Source organism: Pangasianodon hypophthalmus, chromosome 11 (genome assembly GCF_027358585.1).
Source record: "Pangasianodon hypophthalmus isolate fPanHyp1 chromosome 11, fPanHyp1.pri, whole genome shotgun sequence".
NCBI classification, from domain to species: domain Eukaryota; kingdom Metazoa; phylum Chordata; class Actinopteri; order Siluriformes; family Pangasiidae; genus Pangasianodon; species Pangasianodon hypophthalmus.
In genome coordinates, this window is record NC_069720.1 from 17,932,573 (window position 1) to 17,954,658 (window position 22,086).

At 38.1% G+C, this 22,086-nt stretch overlaps 1 protein-coding gene across 1 annotated transcript in view; it reads left to right on the forward strand.

Annotated features, from left to right (window-relative positions):
- Positions 1-4,250: 4,250 nt before the first annotated feature.
- nlgn1 (neuroligin 1) overlaps positions 4,251-22,086 on the forward strand; it is a 255,896-nt gene continuing 238,060 nt past the window's right edge. Inside the window, exon 1 of the mRNA XM_026928425.3 lies at positions 4,251-5,008. The gene's annotated coding sequence lies outside the window, so the exon portion shown is untranslated. The remainder of the gene's footprint in view (positions 5,009-22,086) is intronic.

Genomic DNA, 22,086 nt, shown 5'->3' on the forward strand with positions numbered 1-22,086 from the left:
GAGTCTAGACACTTTTGGCCATATAGTGTATATTTAGAAATGCATATAATGTAGTTATGTACATTTTCTCATGAAATGAAAATCAGTATCCATCACTCAAACCATGTGCCACTGGTTACTAGTACACAGTTTGTAATGCATCTCTGATGATGTCTCATGCTTGGCTTTCGTCTTAATGAATATTTCACAGCCATGCCACCTTTTCTGTGCAGCCATAAGCATGGGGCTGTCATATTTCACTCTGACTCTTAGCACCTCGTTTGCTCACATTTCACTTATTTTCCACTGTTTTACACCAGCCATGTGCGTATGCATAAATTGCCACACACTGTGGTTATAAATACCAATAACAATAGCTGTTGCTGTAAAAATGAAAAGCAATCATAATCTGACAAAAGAAATCATTTGAAAAACCAAAGTGTGTCTGTGAAAAGCCAGTGATTTTGATTAAATTATGCCACAAATTCAAAGTCATCTAAGTCCAAGTGTCGGAGTGCCCCGTTCTGGAAATCTGGCTATCTGATCTGATATCTGATTCAACCATGACACATTTGGCGAAAAAAACAGTTCTTTTCACTCTTCCGTGTCAGCTGAAATGCTTAGGAAATCATTTTCTATAAGTAAAGTGTCATTTCTTTCAATGGTAAACATAGATAAGGTACCGCTCACTATAGTCAAAAATCCTACAGCTGCAAGTCAGGTTCAGGTCCCAATTGTGCAGTGTCATGTCTTCTTAGAGTTCCAAAATGAAAAGAAGCATAGAGCCTCTCTCACTCACTATGTGACATAACAGCCAGTTGGTGTCTACATGGTGGGATGGCAGGGTCAAGCACTTAGTGTTCCTCTCCAACTGCAATGACGAGTTTGACAATGATGCGTGACAAGTGTTTCAAAAAGATGCATGTTGGGGGCTTCACACTTCTAACTGTTAGTACTGCAGGGAGATAGTTGTGACTGAAGAGGCATCCTTCATAACATAGGGATCTTTATCCTACTAAACCACATAAAATGCAACTAAACATACAAGGCATGTTATTTCTGCCTGATTAAGCTGTTTCTTTGGTCAGCATGTTATTCTTCCCCACTTTACTGAGTTCTCCAGGAGGAGAGAGGTTCCCTGCTGCTACTTTCAGACAGCCATATCAGATTAGAACATTTGGACTCCATGGCTGATTGATTCCCCAGCATCCTTTCTCTGTCACTGGCCTGTATAAAGCCAGACAGAAAGATTGGAAGAGTTCCCTACCCTGAGGCTTTTGGGCCAAAACTGTGGTTTTCTGCATACAGCAATACCCTTATACTTTACAGTAGAACCCTTTCTTTGGATTTAAATGTACATACATAAAAATGTGCCCTACAATGGTGTGGCATCCATCCGGGGTGTGTTCCCGACTAGTACCCAGCATTCCGTATTTAAAGTGACCATGAGGATGAATGAATGAATGAATGAATTCACTGAAATTCTATTCACTGAAATGATTTAAAAACATTAAATCCACCACGTTAAAGAATTCCTTGATTCGCCCCTCTGAGAAAAACCTTAAAGTCTTGAGGAACGCTTTTCCTTCTTAAAATGTAATAATTATTTTAGTACTGATGACGTTCAACATCCGGGATCATATTCAGTGAAGCCTTAATTTTTTGTCAACACTGAGATAATTGATATAGTCACACATCACTGTCAGTGTTAAGTTGCACTTAAGCGGCAACTTCTTGTGACTTCAGCCTCAGAGTCAGCCACAACTTGCTGTTACACTCTCACAAAAAAGGGTACTAAACTGTACGTTTGCTTGTCACTGGAATGGTACCCTCAGTGGCACACCTTTTGTACATTTAGTTTGTATCTTCAACCTAGAAAGGTGCATGTAGAATGGTTCGCAAAGTAGGGTCTGTGAAGCATAGCCAGGGCATCCGTGATTTTTTTTTTTTACAGTGATCGAAATACATTCCACTATCATTAAAGTCATATGTGTTACATACTTTTTATAGTTATTAGCCTTTTTGAATGGTTTCTTGAATTAAATTTGTTTGATCCAACCCTCAATAACTCAAAAATAATTCGGCTTATAAATAAATGTCAAATTGGACCTAATGTATTAGGTGAGTGGAACGTTTAAGAATAAAGAGCTCTATGGCTCTAATAATAGCCATTAATAATGAGCCTAATACTTCGGAGCAGGTCCAATTTATTTTACAGTTTAAGGGGTCCCTAGTTGCAAAATTTGAGATCCTCTGTCTAAAATCACTTTTAAAGGTACACTATATTGATGTTTCCAAGTCAAAGATAAATTTTAAAGGTACAAAAGACAGCCTTGAGCGTACAACCCCATCGTCATGGAAATGTACAGGTTACCAGAGTGAATTCAGGTACTGTAACAGTTTAACTCAGCAGCATTTGTTTTTTGGTCTAATAAGTGAAAATCAAAATTTATATTACTAAACCCTTGTTATTATACAAATAACATAACTTAATTCATGTGATAACATATAGCAGGGTATGATAACAGGATAACATGATAACATCAAACAGGAAGTTAACCCGAAAAGGCTTAGGGTAGGAAAAATGACATGACCTTTGGCTATTTTTTCCTGATTAGGTTATAAAATCATCGGGACTAATATATTACACATATTTATAATGCATATATAAATAAAATGTACTACTTCAAAAAATTAAGCATAAAGTTAGTTCAAATCCTGTACAGATGTTTGTAATTTAATAAGTTTCAAAATGTCCCAATGTACCAAACATGGTTCAGCAGGGTTCAGGTTAATTGGGACAGTCTTAAAATACAATAAGTGGAAGAGGAAACTGAGGGGATATAATGGATGTATGAATGGATGCATTAAACACACCACAACTAATGATGCATTGATGGTTAAATGATACACTGATGGATTTTATGTGCATTAAATTCTGCTGTTATAAGACAATCTGTTGTTAAAAAGCAGGGAAATACATTAGAATGGGAAATGTAGAACATTACTTAGGCCTAGTACTTAGTATGCAGATTTTTTTATACTTAGTATAATGTGTTCATATATTGTTAGAGATTGATGCTGATGTTTATTTTTAACATCCTGTGTTTTTAACATTCTTTTTTAATATCCTGTGCATTCTGTGGACCAGAAATGCGTTCACCCTATTATTGGGAGATCTCAGTTTAAACCCCAATAACACCACAGCCATCCATAGCTGGGAGTACTAGAGAGCATCACTGGCTGTGCTCTCTGCGTGGATGCTTAATCAGAGTGGCACTAATCAATCGCTGGTGTCTGTGAGAACATGTATGCAGAAGAGGGCAGATACAGCATTCCTCTGTGTGTGTTATGCTGCCCTGTGACACAGCATGAGCAGGGGTTTGAAAAGATGTGGTTGGCTGGCTTCACATGTCTCGGTGGAAGCACATGTTTGAAAATGTGGTAAAAATAATAATTTTTAAAAAATATGTTATTTGTTAAGCTGCTTCTACAAAAAATAATTATAAAATGTTAGTGGTGATTTGTAACTGATTTTTACTTAATCTGTTCATAACTCATTTTTATAATTTGGAACATTTTAAAGCCCTGTAACTGTGGTATTGCATTAAGAAATGATTTACAGAATGGTACTCATGCCAACATCTTAAAACAGTATGAAGTAAATTTGACTACTACTGTGTTCATACAATATTACAATATGTCCATGATGAATTTGGAGGAGAGATTTTTAAAGGAAAGTAAAGACCTAAACCAGTGAATTGGAACATGCTGTACCAAAAAAAAAAAAAAAAAGTTTTCATTCAAGTCTTGACCACAGTATAAGCCATGCTTCTTTAGAATATTTTATTTATTTATTTTATTTCCTGATATATTTGTCAGGGAGAGTGCTATTAATAAACAGTATCAATTTTACTGCAAATAAGCCAGAGTTAGCCCAAAAAGGCTTTTTCATCTGTAGTCCCTGGCCAGATGTTAACAGGCCTATTAAATATAGCTTACATTAAAATACAGCATAACATTATGTCTGATATGATATGATATATGTGATATGATATGAAATGATATAAACATTTTTCCTTTATGTGTAAATATTCAAGACCTTAAGGAGCTCAGAAATGTATTATACTGTACGTTGAGGTATTTGTTTTATTAATTGCAAGAAAGCTTAGACAAACGGAAATTCAAAAACGAGTATATCCCAATATATCTGAATTCACTCTACTATTTTTTTTCCTGTGAGTGTGGGAAGCGGAGTCGCGTGCGCCGTACAGTATAGCAGAGCGCCACTATTTGCTCCGTATTTAAAGCTCTGCACTTGAAGGCTCCGGATGTTGAATCCGAATTAAAGTGAAGGGGTAGAAAGCCAGTCCCGCAGCCAAGCCTCCGACAGCGCGGTTAAGTTCGGCACGTGCACTGACCCGCAGCACGGCTGCGTTTTCCTGAGCGCCGTCTGCGTCACTGTTGCGCGCGCGCGCGGAGCTCCCTGACCAATCTCGCGCCACGCTGGAGCTCGAGCGTGACTGTAACGACTGGAGGCAGAACCAAGCCGCTGTGTTTCCTTATCCAGCAAACTTCATCAGCCGCGCGTGTGCATCTCAGAGCCACACGTCTTCCTCCAGCTGTTCCGTTCGGCTTTATCACAGCATCAGACTGGAGTGACTCAGACTGGACGTCGAAGCTGCGCGTGGGCATTTCTACTCTAGCACCGGTCCTGCAAAGTGCTGATTTAAATGAAACTGGATTTTTTCAAGGGTTTTTTTTTATGCTCCAGCGTGTCGTGCGTAAGAGTGTGTAGAGTCTGATGCTGCTGATGCTTTTCGGGGATGTGTAAGCCTAAAAGCTCCAGCACTTCTCTGCTTCTCTCCTCTGAGTCACCGCAACACACTGAACGAGTGATCGTTTAGTGCGCAAAAAAGCAAGCTTTTTTTTTTTTTTTTGGAATTTGTGCTGCACCGTTTGAACATAGTTCCATCACACTGAGGATTTTGGCTGAGTCGTGAATCGAGTCTGATTCTCAAAAAAAAAGGTAGGGGCCAGTAATTTCTCGCAGCATTAAATGGGTTTCCAGAGCATTGTGGATCTGCACAGGAAACTCACTCAAACGTTTGCGCGTTTTTTTTCTCTTCTAATGTTTGCAATTACGTAATTCAGAAAACTTTCAGTATAGAAAGGTTAACTCGAAATGAGGAATAGTCTCATACATACTTGCCGTGCTGTCTGTTTGAGTTTGTGTGTGTGTGTGTGTGTGTGATGTGTTTTTGGGGTTTTTTCTTGGTCATCCTTAGTGCAGAGAATGTGGCCTTTCTGCAAGCTGCAACCCTGACTGAACAATGATTGCACGTTTAAATGTCAGACAGATTTATTTATTATGGTTTCTTGTCCGTTTTTCCTTTTTTGATAATAGGAATGAACCATGCAATGTGTGTAGGCTGTAAGCATGCGTGCGTGATTTGTGTGTGTGTGTGTGTGTGTGTGTGTGTGAGAGAGAGAGAGAGAGAGAGAGAGAGAGAGAGAGAGTTGTGACGGTCTCCAGCAGCAGAAACTGTGCAGCTGTCCGTGGTGCTGATTTAATTGCTCTTTATCAACTTGTCAAGAAGTCAGCAGGCCTGCATATGATTTTAGCGCATGGCCATTTTAGTTATAGCAACGGCTGCCAACCTTCCTCTTGGAGATCTGCATTCCTATCGAGTTGAGCTCTCAGTCATACCACATAAATCCTAAAAACTCACCTGAAGACACCTGAAGAAGACTGATTAGATCGAAGGTGTCTATGACCGCTTGCCTCTTTCAGTCACATTCATCATCAGTCAGAAGTGATTGAAGAGTGTATGTCTGGGTAAAAAGTTTTGTAATACAGGTGTGTTACGTTTGAATTACCCTTATTGTCAACACTCTAGCTCTCTTTTCCACACATCATGTTGAAATGATATATGATTGCACGCTGCTAGGCCCAAATGAAAACGATGTAGATTTCTACCAAGACCTGTAGGGAATTAAAAATCTGCTGCATGCATGAAGGGTGCACTAGACAATGCATTTTAGTGACAGTTTCAATCCCTTATTTGGGTACCAACCTCTTGAACTTTTTCCTGTAGATGGCAGTGTACCTCTAATGTTTACGTCCAATTTCATTACTCCTTGTGATAAGTTGCTGCCAGGTCCCTTGTAAGTGCAGCATCATTGCAAAGTAATAGGGTATTACTCATTTTGGCATGGTGACGTCTGCAATCATGTAATTGTTCTCTCTAACAGCAAATAGAGCCAAGGAGCATTTTAGGACAGTCATGATTAAATTAATGAAAGCGCCTTTTTTTTTTTTGGAAGATAAGTTACTTCCAAAAGTAACTTACCCCAATGCATTTGTGCAGGGATGAAAGTTTTTCTAAATTAGATTTTAAATGGATGATTAAGAGTAGATCATCTTTCTTGCATGTTTAATTCTACCTTATGTGTCCTTCTGGACATCATCTAGGAATTAAGATGCTGCATCTGCTTTAGCTTTTATTTCCCCAGATGTTGCTTTTACCAACATCACTGAGAACTGAGAGAGTGAACTGACAGAGTAAATTTGTTGTTCTGAGGCTTTGCTAATGTAACCATTAACATGACCCTTTTGCCCCATCTCTTAAAGTTTATTCAGAGTAATATGGTCCGTCATATGAATTATTCCCCAGTGAACCCTTGCGGTAGCTGAATATATTTTACCACCAGACACCGGGTCAAACATCTTGACTACAAATGTGTTACAACTGTCTAGGGCTTCAGACAGTTCTCTCAAAATGTCAAATACATTGTAACTCACTTCTATATGTACTGTAGACATGAAACAGTGTTGGTCTGTGGCTGATTACAAGATGTGAAATTTAATCTACTTACAGATAGTCCAGTATACAGTATATAGTGGTTCATCTTGTTCTATCTTGTTGAAAAGTTGATCACATTACATGACTGTCCACGTGTAATAATACATAAAAATAATATATCAAAATATGGAAAAACTTTTGTGCTGTTGAAGGCTAGTTGCAGATACCCTGATGTATGCACAACAGTATACAAAGTAAACTGAATATATTAATTTTCACTAATAGTGATCTGATTTTAGCACCAGTCTTTGTTATTATATATATTTTATATCATTTATAATTTACAGGTAGCCCATGAAAAAAGCATACTTTAAAATGGTGATGTGTTAGCAATTTGCCTTAGGTGTAGAGTCTTAATATAAACGGTACGTTGTTTTTCTTTGGAAAGGGTCACTGCATCACACTGCCACTTAACAGCAATCATGGTCTTAGCCCACTACACAATAAGTTAATTAAAACACATCTGTCTGTAATATAGACATGCACACTCGCTTGATTAATGAAGTGTCTTTCATTTTGACTGAATGTCTCGGCTGTATGGAGACGGGACTTGTATAAGGGACATGCTGGGAGCTGTTTCGTATTGCATTGGATCACAGTAAGACCTCTTTTCACTGCTCTGTCTCTCTGGCTGACTAACACAGGACCCCTGCCGCTCAATTATCACGGCTGTGCCCAGTCACCAGTGTGATTAATAATGCCTCATAACCCACTCGTTGTTGCTCACCCACCTTGCACATGGTTAGGACCTCATTTCAGTGCTCACTGTGCTTAACACTATCCAAAATGGAAACAAACAACAGGAGCTGATGACGATCATTAGCCCTCATTAGAATGCAGCACGATGTGCTCTGTTTTGGTGCTGTCGCTCAGGAGCAGGAGTTATGCACTTCCCAGCCTGATCCAATGAGCTCAATGCTCAATGCTTGGGAAGTGTCATATGCTGACATTGCTACTGACTTTCAGTGCCTGGTGGAGCTTAAGTCAAGCTTAGCATGGGGTCCAATCACTGGCGTCTCATGAGTAGGCTATTAGTTGGACCTGTTCTGTGACATTTTAATAAATGTTAAGGGTGGGTTTTCTCTTTATATGCCAAAATAGATCCACTATGTATGTGTATGAAAGGTTTGACTACCCATCAGAATGAAGACCAGGAAACCTTTAAGCACTGATCCATCAACTGTCAGGTGCATCATGCTCAACATCTTTATTTCCTTTAAGAGTTTTCATTCACTAAACCCACCCAAAATAAGTTATTCTGTTCCGCAGGCCAGCATGTCTACACTGATGTCTTCCTGCTCAGCATGGACAGCTATGTAACTTCCCAAAATTGATCCCTTGTCTCTCAAAGTGGGTTCTGGGGACCTATAGAGGTCTGTGTAGCATAGCCAGGGGGTCTGTAGCTATAGCTGTACTGAGTAGTATCACGATACCATGCAATATTGTGTTAATTCATAATTCAAATCTACAAAATGAACCAAATTTACAGAAAAACATAGATATAAATGAAAACAGACAAACCAAACTTTCCTCTGGATGCTTTATTAATAAGAGTGTATAACTGGCTATTGAAAAAACTCAAGAACAATCATACAGTTGGCAAGCAACTCGTTAAATGTGCCACCTTTTTCATCTAATGTTTTCATTTTTTTGTCTCTATTAAGCAATGAAATCATGCAAATGGGAATTGTCCTCAGAGTACTAAGCATGAACACAACATTAGGAATAAATCAATGAATTTGGAAATGAACTCCAAAAAATCATAAAATTGGTAATGTTAGCCTACTTACTAGCAAATATGGCTATAATTTTAATATTAATACAGAGAGGTTAGCACAATGTTAGCTCGCTTACTATTGAACAGGAAAGATTTAAAGATTAAGGTAAGGAATTTAGGTTAAATGAAGTGTCACTAGCATTTGTGTATTCTGCAAAAGCAGTGGGAAAAGTATTGCGATACTACCGTAGTACGGTATACCATGCAACCTTAATCACAACCTATTATTATCAAAGTTATTGTTTTTGTTTCAAGTTTTTATAGCAATTAGCCTATTTGATTGGTCCCTTGAAGTGAACGGGGTTTAATCCAAACTTCAATAAACAAGTCAGCCTACAAATAATTTCAACCTGGACTTAATGTGTTCTGTCGGTGGAACATTTAGGAATAAAAAGCTCTATAGCTCTAAAAAATAATACACAAAATATTATTTAAATGTGGTTCATGAAACGCCTGAGAACCCCTGTCTTACAGACTACATTTGGGCCATGGATTTTTTTGGGCATATAAATTTGGGAATTTGGGCCATGGATTTTTTTTCTCTGGCATTTTGTGGAAGCCCTGAAAAGAAAGAGATAAAGTCTCTGTGTAATATGTAAATGTCAAAATAATGCCATTATTGTTCTGTGTAAGAGCTTAGAAAGTAGCTGACAATGCATTGTAATCTATATGTATGATGTTTTGTATTTTGATATATTAACTGCCAGGTATAGCCCAGTGTCTAGTTTCTCAATAAATAATGACTCTGGCTGGTAATATTCTACTTGATAACTATGTAATACAATTTATGTAACTGTGTCAACTGAGTAGTTATTATGGTTTACATTATGTTATCATTAATGGTAATTGTCATGATAGCTGCCATAACACGGTTATGTTAAAGACTAATGTAAGTAGCAAATGTTTTATTATGTTATGACACATACTTTATGAAAACTGTCATAACATGTAATATCATGACCACAGAAAAAATTCTGATTGACTAGCAGGGGTCTGTTATTAGATATGTTGAGAAATATTTTTATATTATTGTTCTTATGACATTGTGCATAATAAAAGAGCTGAACTGTATATTCATACAAAACTACACTGATCAGCCATAACATTATGACCACCTGCCTAATATTGTGTTGGTCCCCCTTTTGCTGCCAAAACAACCCTGACCCGTCGAGGCATGGACTCCACTAGATTCCTGAAGGGGCGCTGTGGCATCTGGCACAAAGATGTTAACAGCAGATCCTTTACGTCCTGTAAGTTGCGAGGTGGAGCCTCCATGGATCGGACTTGATGGCCAGCACACCCCACAGATGTTCGATTGGATTGAGATCTGGGGAATTTGGAGGCCAAGTCAACACCTTGAACTCTTTGTCATGTTCCTCGAACAATTCCTGAACAATTTTTACAGTGTGGCAGGGTGCATTATCCTGCCGAAAGATGTCACTGCCATTAGGGAATAGCGTTGCCATGAAGGGGTGTACCTGGTCTGCAACAATGTTTAGGTAGGGGGTATGTGTCAAAATAGCATCCACATGAATGCCAGGACCCAAAGTTTCCCAGCAGAACATTGCCCAGAGCATCACACTGCCTCCGCCAGCTTGCGTTCTTCCCATAGTGCATGCTGGTGGCATCTCTTCCTCAGGTAAACGATGCACACACACCCAGCCTTCCACATGATGTAAAAGAAAATGTGATTTATCGGACCAGGCCACCTTCTTCTATTGCTCCGTGGTCCAGTTCTGATGCTCACATGCCCATTGTAGGTGCTTTTGGTGGTGGACAGAGGGTCAGCATGGGCACTCTGACAGGTCTGCGGCTACACAGCCCCATATGCAGCAAGCTGCGATGCACTGTGTGTTCTGACACCTTTCTATCATAGCCAGCTTTAACTTTTAAGCAATTTGTTCTACAATAGCTCTTCTGTGGGATCAGACCAGACAGACTAGCCTTCACTCCCCATGTATATATATGTATCAACAAATGGTAATCTTCATAAAGTCCTCACTGACAACTCCATACATTTTAAATTCTATGGCAATATTAATGATGTCTTTTGAGTGACTGAAAATTTGAAGAATGTTGTTGTTTGGCAGATATAAGCTGATTTATATAATAATTTATATAATTTATATATAATTTATATAATTTATATCAGCTGATTTGCTCGCCTTTGTAGATGTTGTGCAATGGTGGGCAGTGTGCTCAGCACTGTATATACTTCAGTAGTTCTTATTGAACCTAGTGATTAAAATGGGAACTACAACAAGCACTAATCATGACCCTCTGGAGTAGAGATCACTCTGCACCATTGTCCCTCTCTGAACATTTTGTTTATGAGTGGCAGAGGGCAGAGGACAGGACCGTTAATGGTATTACTTTTGCGTTCATCTTGCACACTGTGACATTGGTGACAGGATCCACACCTGCTGTATTGAGCACAGTTCTTTTTAAAAATCCATTTGTTATCAAAATGATAGTTATATAATATATATATATAATAAGCTAAGTTGTTAAGTGTGTCTTTGGTGTACAATCATCAGCAACCAGAAAACATTCAAATTGCAACAACTGCTTACAAAATTCTAAAGTTTGATTTTTAATAAAGCTGTGATTGAAAAATTTGTGCATCAGAAAGATCGAGGAGCTAAATTTCTTTACAAATGAAGGAAACTAAACAGTGTGGCGGCAGTGTTATGTCAGAGATGTTTAGTTTGATCAACTTAAAAAGGTATATTATTTAACTTTTTGTTAGGCTGTTCATCTGTGCTGGTGGTGCTGGCTTTTGACCAGACTAGATGTTTCTGTATTCTCATTGAAAACTGGTGTACGTAGTAAGCTTGTTATTGACTGTCAACTTCCTGCTATGGGGCAATTGCTTGGGTGCTAAGTCTGTGAAAATATCACAGTAACGTGCAGGACTCCCCCAGTAGGTAATGAACAACACTATACTAGGAGAGGCCGTATCTCAATAGAATGCGGGACTTGCACAATGTTAATTTTGAATTGTTATGTTTTTAAAAATGAAAGGAACTTACCTTTCTGGAAACCAGGAAAGAAAGAGAAAGCAAGAAGCAGAAAAGAGGAAGCAGAACTGTGGTAAGTGGAGATAATGAGATAACCTAACACTGAAATAATTAAGGATGACAACTGTAGGCTAAGCCATAAGTAAGGAGTAACACACAACAGACCGTGCTGTCATACGAAAATATGTTTTGTCTATGAGTTGTTACTAGAGAAACAATAACATATTAGAACGAGCACATTAATATTGACCTATCGTACATTACAGCCGGAACTACTGGTGCTGTTACACGCAAATAATGCACACCTCCTGACCAGTCAGATTCAGCATTCAGCCAAGTTGTGCTATAAAGTAATATAACACTAGCCCAACATCATTTTGGCATTTTCCTCCCTGGGGTCTCCACTGTCCCTAGAATTGTCTCTGAGTCTACAGCATAAGTCACATATGATACATATGACTTTATTTTGTTTGAGGCTATATCATTATTGAGGTCATTATTCATACGACTTTAGCCGAATGAATTGTTATGAATTTACCAGTATGAGATGATATTTCACTAAACTATTAAGAATATCTGAATTTGCAAACACACTGGCTAGTTAACATAAGCTTGTTTTATTTAAGCAACTCTGTGGACTCAACAACTTCATAAGATGCTCTGCTGAAATGATTGTCAGGCACTCGAGTAAAGTGCTTGAGAATCATTACTAAGAGAAAGACATGCCTGTCATATTGATTTGTACCACCAATGCTGACATCACACATTTGTCTAGTAACTGACGTGTTTTGAACAAGCTTTTTTAAAATTCAGGAGAATTTTCTCACTTAACTATTTGCTGACTCTAAACAGCTTGGATGCAACTAATGCTGTCATCTCTTTCAATTTTGCATTTGGCTGGAAGCGGATCAGCAAAAATATATACATGGAGCTCAAGTCAACTCGTAGAATTGCAGATTATTTACAATGTATAATTGCAGCCAATATTTCTGTCATTTTATGTGGCAATTATGAAAGAGAAGGTGTGTTATATTTACTGTTACTGTTTCACAGTAATGAAAATGTTGGATTGATTGATCTATTGTTGAAAATTGTGATCATTTTAATTTTAATTTGTGCATATACATTTTTAAATAATTATTTTTAATTCTAATTTAAAATTTGTACTGTGACAAACTGCTTTAAAGAATGTCGAGTGTAATTTAAGCTATGATCTGAAAAGTTCTTTTCATGTTTAGCATAACAGAATTAAGCACTAATAGGCACTAATGTTTCTTGTGTGTATCTAACAGGTCATATACAGAATATGAATACACAACTGCATTAGTTATGTGTGACTTTCCTGTCAGCGAAGAGATGACTGCATTTGTATATGTAGCAAATGTTAAGGTCCGAATGTTATTTAAGCCAGATTGCATTGATTTGTGTGTGGAGGGACATGGCAGTATGATTCCTCATATTGTACAATGAGAAACATGACCTTTCTGCCTTGAATCTTTACGTTCCATTTTGGCTGACTGGCTTTTAAAAGCAGCCTCGGCCACTCCAGTAGATTAAAGGCATGGCCGGAGGAGTAATATGGCACCATGTGCTTGTCCGTGGGTCGTAGATCTTTTCACGGGTCCATCACCAAGGTTACTCATATTGACATACCATGTCCCCCGCTGGTGATGCACCACTGCAGACTTCCCGTCCGCTGTGCTCTGTCTTCTCATTGCATCAAGTGAGGAGGAACTTCTCTACTGTCAAACACATGCAGAATGGAATATACTCAGTACATTTAAGTGTGTGCCAAAGTGGTAAATGAGTTGCCATGATCAGAATACAGTGTTTACACTGTGGGATACTACATTTGTTTGCTCATTTATCCTTATTTGTCCTACTGGCTTGAAAGTGTACACATTTCAGTAATGCTACGTAGACTTGCTAAATTAAATTAACTTAAAGTAACATTAATTCAAAATTGTGGTGTATCCTAATTTGTGCTTGAGATCACTCTTGAAGTGAAGAAACTGATTTTTTTCCCCCATTTTCTCCTTAATTTGGTCACTTGCCAATTTCCACCCATCAGTCAGCTTTCCGCTGTCACATGATAGCCACCAACTGGGGAGGGTGAAGGCTAACACATTCGTCCTCTGAGACACGTGCAGCTAGCACCACATCTTTTCACACTGCTCATACTGCATCACAGGGCAGCTGATCACACTTGAAGAAAAGTGCTGACTAACCTCTTCAGTATACAGTCCCCTCCAAAAGTATTGGCCAATTCTTTTGTTTTTGCTATACACTGAAGACATTTGGGTATGAGAGCAAAAGATGAATATGAGATGATAAATCTGAATTTCAGCTTTCATTTCTTGATATTTACATCTAGATGTGTTAAACAACTAGAACTTGGCACCTTTTGTTTGAACCCATCCATTTGTTCAAGTGATCAAAAATATTGGAAAATGTAACTGACAGGTGTTTCTTGTTGCCCAGGTGTGCCCTGTTAGATTGGTTGTTTAAAAATTAATAGGACTGAATGTCTACTCTTGGTTTGAGTCCTGGCTTTCACCTGTGAAGACTGTATTTGTTATTAAAAAGGATAAAGACCAGAGAGCTGTCTATGGGAGAAAAGCAAGCCATTCTGAAGCTGAGAAAAGAGTGAAAATCTATCAGCGCCATTCCACAAGCAATGGGCATAGCCAATACAATAATTTGGAATGTGCTGAAAAAGAAAGAAACCACTGGTGTACCAACAACTAGACATCAAACAGGTCGGCCAAGGAAAACAACAGCAGTTAAGAAAAACCCGAAAACAACAGTCAGTGGCATCACCAACAACCTCCACAGGGCAGGGATGAAAGTATCACAATCCATCGTTTGAAGAAGACTTCGAGAGCAGAAATATAGAGGCCATACCACAAGGTGCAAAACACTCATCAGCAGTAAGAATCAGAAGGTCTGATATGAATTCACAAAGAAATGCAGAGATGATTTAGAAAAGTTGTGGAACCAAGAGTAACCTCTACCAAAGTGAAAGAAAGGCAAAAGTGTGGAGAAAGAAAGGATCTACTCATGATCCAAAACATACGAGTTCATTGGTCAAGCACAGTGGAGGTAGTGTCATGGCTTGGGCTTGCAAAGCTTCTTCTGTAATGGGCTCACTAATCTTTATTGATGATGTAAATCATGATGTTAGCAGCAGAATGAGTTCAGAAGTCTGCAGAAACATTCTGTCTGCCAATTTACAGAGAAATGCATCCAATCTAATTGGGAGGAACTTCATCATGCAGTAAGACAATGACCCAAAACACCCTGCCAAAAAATGGAGTTCATCAGTGGAAAAAGTGGATGGTTTTAGACTGGCTGAATCAATCACCAGACTTTACCCCAACTGAGCATGCATTTCACCTCCTGAAGAGGTAACTGAAGGGAGAAACCCCCAAAACTAACAACAACTGAAAGAAGCTGTGGTACAAGCCTGGAAAAGCATCACAAAAGAAGAATGCAACAGTTTGGTGACGTCAGTGGGTCGCCAGCTTGATGCAGTCACTGCAAGCAAGGGATATGCAACCAAATATTAAGTGTTATTTACTTTAAGATCATCTGTTCCAATATTTTTGCTCATCTAAAAATTGGGTGGTCTGGCACAAAAGCTGCCAGGTTCTAAGTTGTTTAACACATCTAGATGTAAATGTCAGGAAACGAAAACTCATATCTCATATTCATCTTTTGATCTCAAACCCAAATGTCTTCAGTGTATAGCAGAAACAAAAGAATCAGCCTTGCCATTCCAGTACTTTCTGAGGGGACTGTACATGAGCTCACAGATTCCCGTGAATAGTGTCACTCTTATTAACAGGAGAGAGGGTGTTGCCATCCTGCCCACCCAGAGAGCACAGTCAATTTTGCTCTCTTGGATCTCTATGGCACCATCAGGATTCAAACTGTGGCTGGCTTTAAACCAATATTCTCTTGGTTATAAAATACTGTCTTATCGTCTCTCTTTGTAACTTAATGGAACCAAATGGAAACTCTTACAGGTATTAAATGGGTAATAAATACTACACCATGCACCTTAGCTACTTATCCTTTTCTAATAAGTGACCACTAATAAGCTTACTCTAAGAGCTCAGAGCAATCTAGTTAAGGAATCAGCATAGAACGGGAAATGTAATTATTCTAATTGTTTACTTGCCCTCATCCTGTACTAAGCAAAAAACCCAAGGCAGTACACATTAATCTGTTGCCTGTATGCCATCCTCTCTTTTACTCTCCCTTTTGTTTTGTAAGCTGGGCCAGACTCCAGTTTACAGATGTTGCTCATGGGTCTTTGTACTTCTCTGTTTTGTCTGCTCAACAAAACCCTCTTTAGGGACTTTACTCTAGACAAAGTTTGTTTATACCAGTGCTTTCCCTCTTGGAGAGCAGAACTTTTTGAATGGGTGATATGGTCTTTTGACGGCTTGTAAAAAATTCATCCAACACTGATGGAATTCTTAATTCTTAACTTCTTAATGCAAAGATCCTAACAACTACATCTAGTATTGCTGGTCCTGATATCATGTTCTTGATTCCTGGATTTCTGGCCATGAGCTGAAGTTATATTCACAATACAGAGGGCCCAAGGCAACTATGCTGGCTACAAACAAGTAATGTTTGTCTTATAAAAAGTAAAAAGTAATCTTTGTCTTATATGAGCAGAAAATCATTTTATACACAAATCAAATCAAACTCTGATTTGTCAGGTCATCATACAACATGAACTAGTGTTAAAGACTCTTATCAGTCTTTTTCCCTCTATGTTTGGCTAAGAAAAAAAGACAGCCACTTAAGGAAAGGGAAGGTTAGCATTTCTTAATGGAAGTTTCAGAGAAAAAAAATGTTTTTGCCTGTCTGACTGGTGAGATAGTAATTGACAGTTAGAGAAACATCTTATTCACAATTCACAATTCAGTGAAGCCATCTAACAAACCAAGCCTGCACTTGTAGGATTTATGACTTGGAAGAGTTCTGAAAATGAAAGACAATTTCCATTGCAAGTTACTATCCTGAAATTTGACACAACCTTTACTCCCACTTTAAAATCCAGACAGACATCAGATTTCATCCATCTAAAATTTGTGGAAAAAAAATCACTGTTGTGTCTCTTTTGGAAATTAATATATAATCAAAAATACTGAATCTTGAATATCAGCCATCATCACATCAGCACCTGGGTGATTCAGCTGCTCACCAACATCAAGGTTCTGTCTGTTGAATTTTAACCAGTTGCCATATTCACTAACATGATTTGCAATACACCCTGATTACCATGCTACTTACACCATGTTTGTTCTAGCCTTCTTTGTAACTTTTGGTTGATTTTTCCTTGCAGTACCCGTAGTTTGTGTCAGTGTCCTTCTTCTTTGGTTCCTTGGACTTCCTTGGAAACTTTGTTGTTAATAGTTGAAGTGAACTTTTCCATTTAGGAACTTGGATATCCATCTATAATTAAGAGCTCTTGGCATACAATTACAGGTAGCTTGAATACAAGTGTAGCTGTACTAAGCCCTATTTCCAGGTTTACTTGACTAGAGAAGACAAAGACAGTATTTGGTTGAATGATGTCAGCCAGCCCCTCTAGACATGGGCATTTTAAGTCTTACTGAGGAACATTTTGAATCTTTTGAATCGGTTTACTATAAAGACCCATGTAGTTTTGCTCTAAGACAGGTCCTGACTCAATTATTTCTCAAAACAAGCCCCAGATTATACTGATAGCATTTTTACACACAGTTTGTCAATTACTGTATGTTCAGATACTTTTTATTTCTTTAAAAAAAAAAAACAGCAATTTCGACTGTTACAGATAATTATATCCAACATTAGAGATTAAGAACAAAACTGTACTATATCTATACAGTAAACAGCTGATTAAGCTTTTTGGTGTGTGGGTTGTTCTACTGATTTTGTAAAGTGCACCAACATAACACCACTAACAATTAATATCCAATTCTTTGCTCTGAACCATAACTCAACCCAAAACCTTTTTGTACAAACTTAATTAAGGGGTTGGAATAAATGTGACGTGCCATTAAATAAAAACACAAAGAGTGGGGCCAGAGGGCTTGATAGTTAATTACAGGCCATACATAGCAAAATGACTCTATTTCTCCTGGATTATTTTACTGTTCTGTCCTAAAACATCCTGCCTTAATTTGCTTTGCTTTTTTATGAACAAAATTGCTGCTTTCTTTAGTGAAACGATAAAAAAGTCGTCTGATTATATGTGTCCAACTTTTATGGTCAGTTATTACTTGTGCTGTGTTATTCATTAATTTCCGGTTTCCCAGGCAGTGGTAAAAGCGTCAAAAGCTTGCCGGTTATTTAAGAGGAAACATTTATTTTTCAGCTCTCCTCGTTTTTGCCTCACAGCCAAACAACCTAGAAATGTTTGACTTTATGACCTATTCATAACTGTTAGTATGCGGCACTGCACTGTAGGGATATTAGAACCAGTAAGCCCATAGATTTAGATAAGAACAGTATTTACGAAGCCTTTTTTTTTCTTTTTTCTGTACTTTAAATGTCAAGAGCACAAACACTCTTAAAAATGGCTAAAGCAACCCTTGAGAATGCTGGAAGTAGTCCGAACAGACGGCTGCGAGTTTGCTTTATGGATGCATTAGTATTCAGAGCACGCAGTGAGAGCTCATGCTTGCAGGGATATCGTCCTGCATGCTCTGTCTAGTGCTGCCCCATAGTTTACTTGTCCTTATGAAAATTACCCTGGAGCTGGGCCAAATGCACTGAGAACATGGCCGTGCGGTGCCAGGCCTTGATCCATGCCTACAGGAGCACTGCTTCAATTTGCTGACAAGACTTCTTAGGCAGCAGGCCCTGTCGACTATTGGATTAGGGAAACAATGATGGCTTGTCAAACAGGTAGCGCATTCTTGTCAGATCTGACAATAGGAGCGGCCTTTCACCTGAGCTAGCTAGCTAACTGCAGTCAGTGCATTAATCTGTATGATTTGCTTCTGCTTCTGTTTCCTACATTAGTTCTTCAGTGGATTTCTGTTTTTTTTTTGCCTGGCAAATTTGTTAATTGTCTGCTGCAGGAAAGATATATTATATTCCCTTTTTGTTTGTTTGTTTCCTAACCACTAGAAAGGTTTTTCATGGACATAAGCACTCTGGTGCTTTTGTACTGATGAACCTTGCTTATTTCAGTTGTCAGGTATTGAGGTTTTTTTTTATTAAGAGCACAAGTTGGAGAAACAGCTGAGTATGAGATAGTGTTCAATCTGTGTGTCTTCTTTCTCTAAGCATACAAGAAAAGATTAGTAATGTTTATTGATGACAGTCAATTATCCAATTATCCAATCAGGCAATCATGTGGCATCAGAGCAATGCATAAAATCCTGCAGCTTCAAATAATTTTCACATCAAACATCAAACTACAGAAAAAAAATGTGATCTCAGTGATTTTGACATGGTATGGTTGTTGGTTGCAGATGGGGCTGGTTTGTGAATTTCAGAAACTGCTGATCTCCTGGGATTTTCACTCACAATAGTCTCTAGAATTTACAGAATAAATCAAAACATCCAGGGAGCAGCAGTACTGCAGGCGGAAATGCCTTGTTGATGAGAGAGGTCAGAGAATAATGGACAGACTTTTTAAATTTGCTTTTTGCTGCCTCACAGCTCCAGGCTGCATCGTTCGATCCTGAGCTCAGGTTACTGTCTGTGAGAAGTTTGTGTGCATGTTCTCCCTGTGTGAGCATGGGTTTCCTCTGAGTTCTCTGGTTTCCTCCCACTGTCCAAAAATGTGCAGACAGGTAGATTGGCTATGCTAAATTCTTCTGTCTTGCTCCAAGTGTTTGTGGGATTGGCTCCAGATCCATGCTGAGCCTGACCAGAAGATGAAGATGAATGTGTGATGAAAGTTTGCTTTCTAATTTATTTTGAGAGCACTTCAGTGAATGGCATCTGAGGAGGACTAGGAACTGCAGATGCTGAGCAAAGGATTTGAGTTACTGGAAAAGCAAATCAAGGCACTATTAAAATGTTGGGCTGAACTCTGGGAACTGAAAACCTAGATAATTGCCTAGAAACAGCTCCAATCTCAACTTCAGAGTTAAAAATTGAGATTGGTTTTGGCCACAATCATCATATCAGGCTGTTTGTCTGTTTAAAGAAAAGGAACGTTTAGCACAGTTTTTGCACTAAACCCATAGGAAACAAACTGGGACATCTGAGAAAGACTGGCTTTTAACAGCAGAGAAAACCATGGAAATAGAAAAAATAGAATTTTTATTTTTATTTAGAATTGCACTTACTTTAATGCTAAACATAGTCTCAAAGCAGCTTTAAAGTCTTCAGTGACTTAACCCCCAGTGAGCAAGTAAAGGGAAAATCCCCCTAGGATAGAACTGAGGAAGAAGAAATCTTGGAATGAACCAATTCTCAGCAGGGGAAGCCCATCATCCTCTGGCCAGCACTGGGATACATACTATATATTCTAGCACCGAAGTTGCCAAGGCCTACTGATTTAATTAGAGAACTTAGAGAAGGTATTAAACCAAGTATGACTTGGAAATGGTCAAACATCAGCATTTTCTGCCACTTTCATATTTTCTCAATATATGCATACTGTAGATAATGGATTTAAGATTTGTTTAAAAGTTTTAAAGTACCCCTGAATCTGTTATTTTAATCCATCATAACCTTCAAAAAGAAGCCACATTTGGAAAATATGACAATAAGTAAACTATATACTCAAGTATAAAGCTTATAGTATAAAGTCACATATGCCACAATATCATAAAACTTGTAGATTATATGCAAAAATCTGTGTTTGCTCAAAAAAGAAAGCTGCTGGAAATGCATTTGTTCTGCCTTAATTTATAGCCATCTGGTTGAAAGTGCTTTGTCACAGAGGAAACATGCAAATATTTCATTATAGACTTCACACTGAGAAACTACTACTGCTTGAATAAGGGTTCTGTCTGTAAGTGTAAACGAACTGTTGTAAAGCTGAAATGGTTTGAAAGAAAACAAAATAAATAATACAAGAAAATTTAAAAAGTTCTCAATGTTTATAACAAGGCAGTGTGGATGGTGAGGCAATTTGCATTTTTTAATGATAATAAGCATACCAATACTTTTAAATCTTTTTCCATTAAATGATTTCTTTTCTGAAGCTTCTCCATATTATGATGCTTCTGCATAAAATTACTAATCACTTGACATGACCTGGTGACGATCTGACTTTTTTTTTCAACTAATGGCTTTGTAGGATTTTTCTTTTCCTTCTTTTTTTTTTTTTTACTCCGTTTGGTCGTTTTGCCAATTCCTACCCAATCTCCCCATTATACAACTGCCATCAACCAGAAAGTGAATGCTAGCAGGTGTTTCCTCCAAGACCTGTGAAGCCACCACATGTTTTCAAACTGCTGCTCATGCAACATCACAGGGTAGCTGAACACACTTGGAGAAAAGTGCTGTTTGCCCTCTTCCTCATACATGAGCTCACAGATACTAACATTTGTTTAGATTCTGACTGCCAGGAGACAGAGTAATGCCACCCATCCCACGCAGACAGCACGGCCATTTTTGCTCTCTTGGACTCCTGGCCACAGATGGCTGTGGTATCGACAGGATTTGAACTTGCAATCTCCTGACGATAGGGTGAATACTTTTCATGCTATTATGTTTTATATTAAAATCTGTTTGGCAAATTGAGCAAAAGAAAAAATGTATACACACAGAGTGCATCTATATGGTTAGTGAACTTGATAAAATGGCCAGTGAATGTAGGTAGAACATTAATAAACAGGCTACTAACTATATATGATCATATGTTATTTCATTTATTGCTTACATTCTCCCTTTTCCTGTTTCAACGATTTCTTTTTTTCTTTTATATTTTAATTGAACAGACATCCTATTTTAATTCTAACATATACTTGTTTTACTTACATGGGTTTATTTCTTTACACACAGGGAAGAAATTTTTGATGAATTTTCACCTTTTTTAATGAATTAAAAGCGCTATAGAATTGTCTATGCCTGCTTGCTATTGAGCTCATTCTTCCAGTACCTATTCCTTAGGTTTCTATACATTGTGCATTCATGGACAAAGTATATCCACTAAAAAGCTACTTTTATGTAGCATACAATACTGTATCTCAAATAAAAGGAAGTCTGCACTATTGATATCTAATTCGAATCCAGGCAGGGTTCGCTCTACCATAAAAGCAGCCAAGAAAAGGCGACGCTATTACTAGTTGACGGAAGAGCAAATTGTGAGATATTTTTCCTAAAAAAAAAAACAATGGGTTATCTTTTCTCAGGTCACTCACAAACAGAAATCTGTCCTCTGTCCTATAGAATATATGCATGAGGCACTGCAGAAAGTATTTTAAAAGTACAGAGTAGATAGTATGTGCTTTCTGAGAATGTTTATAGCAGG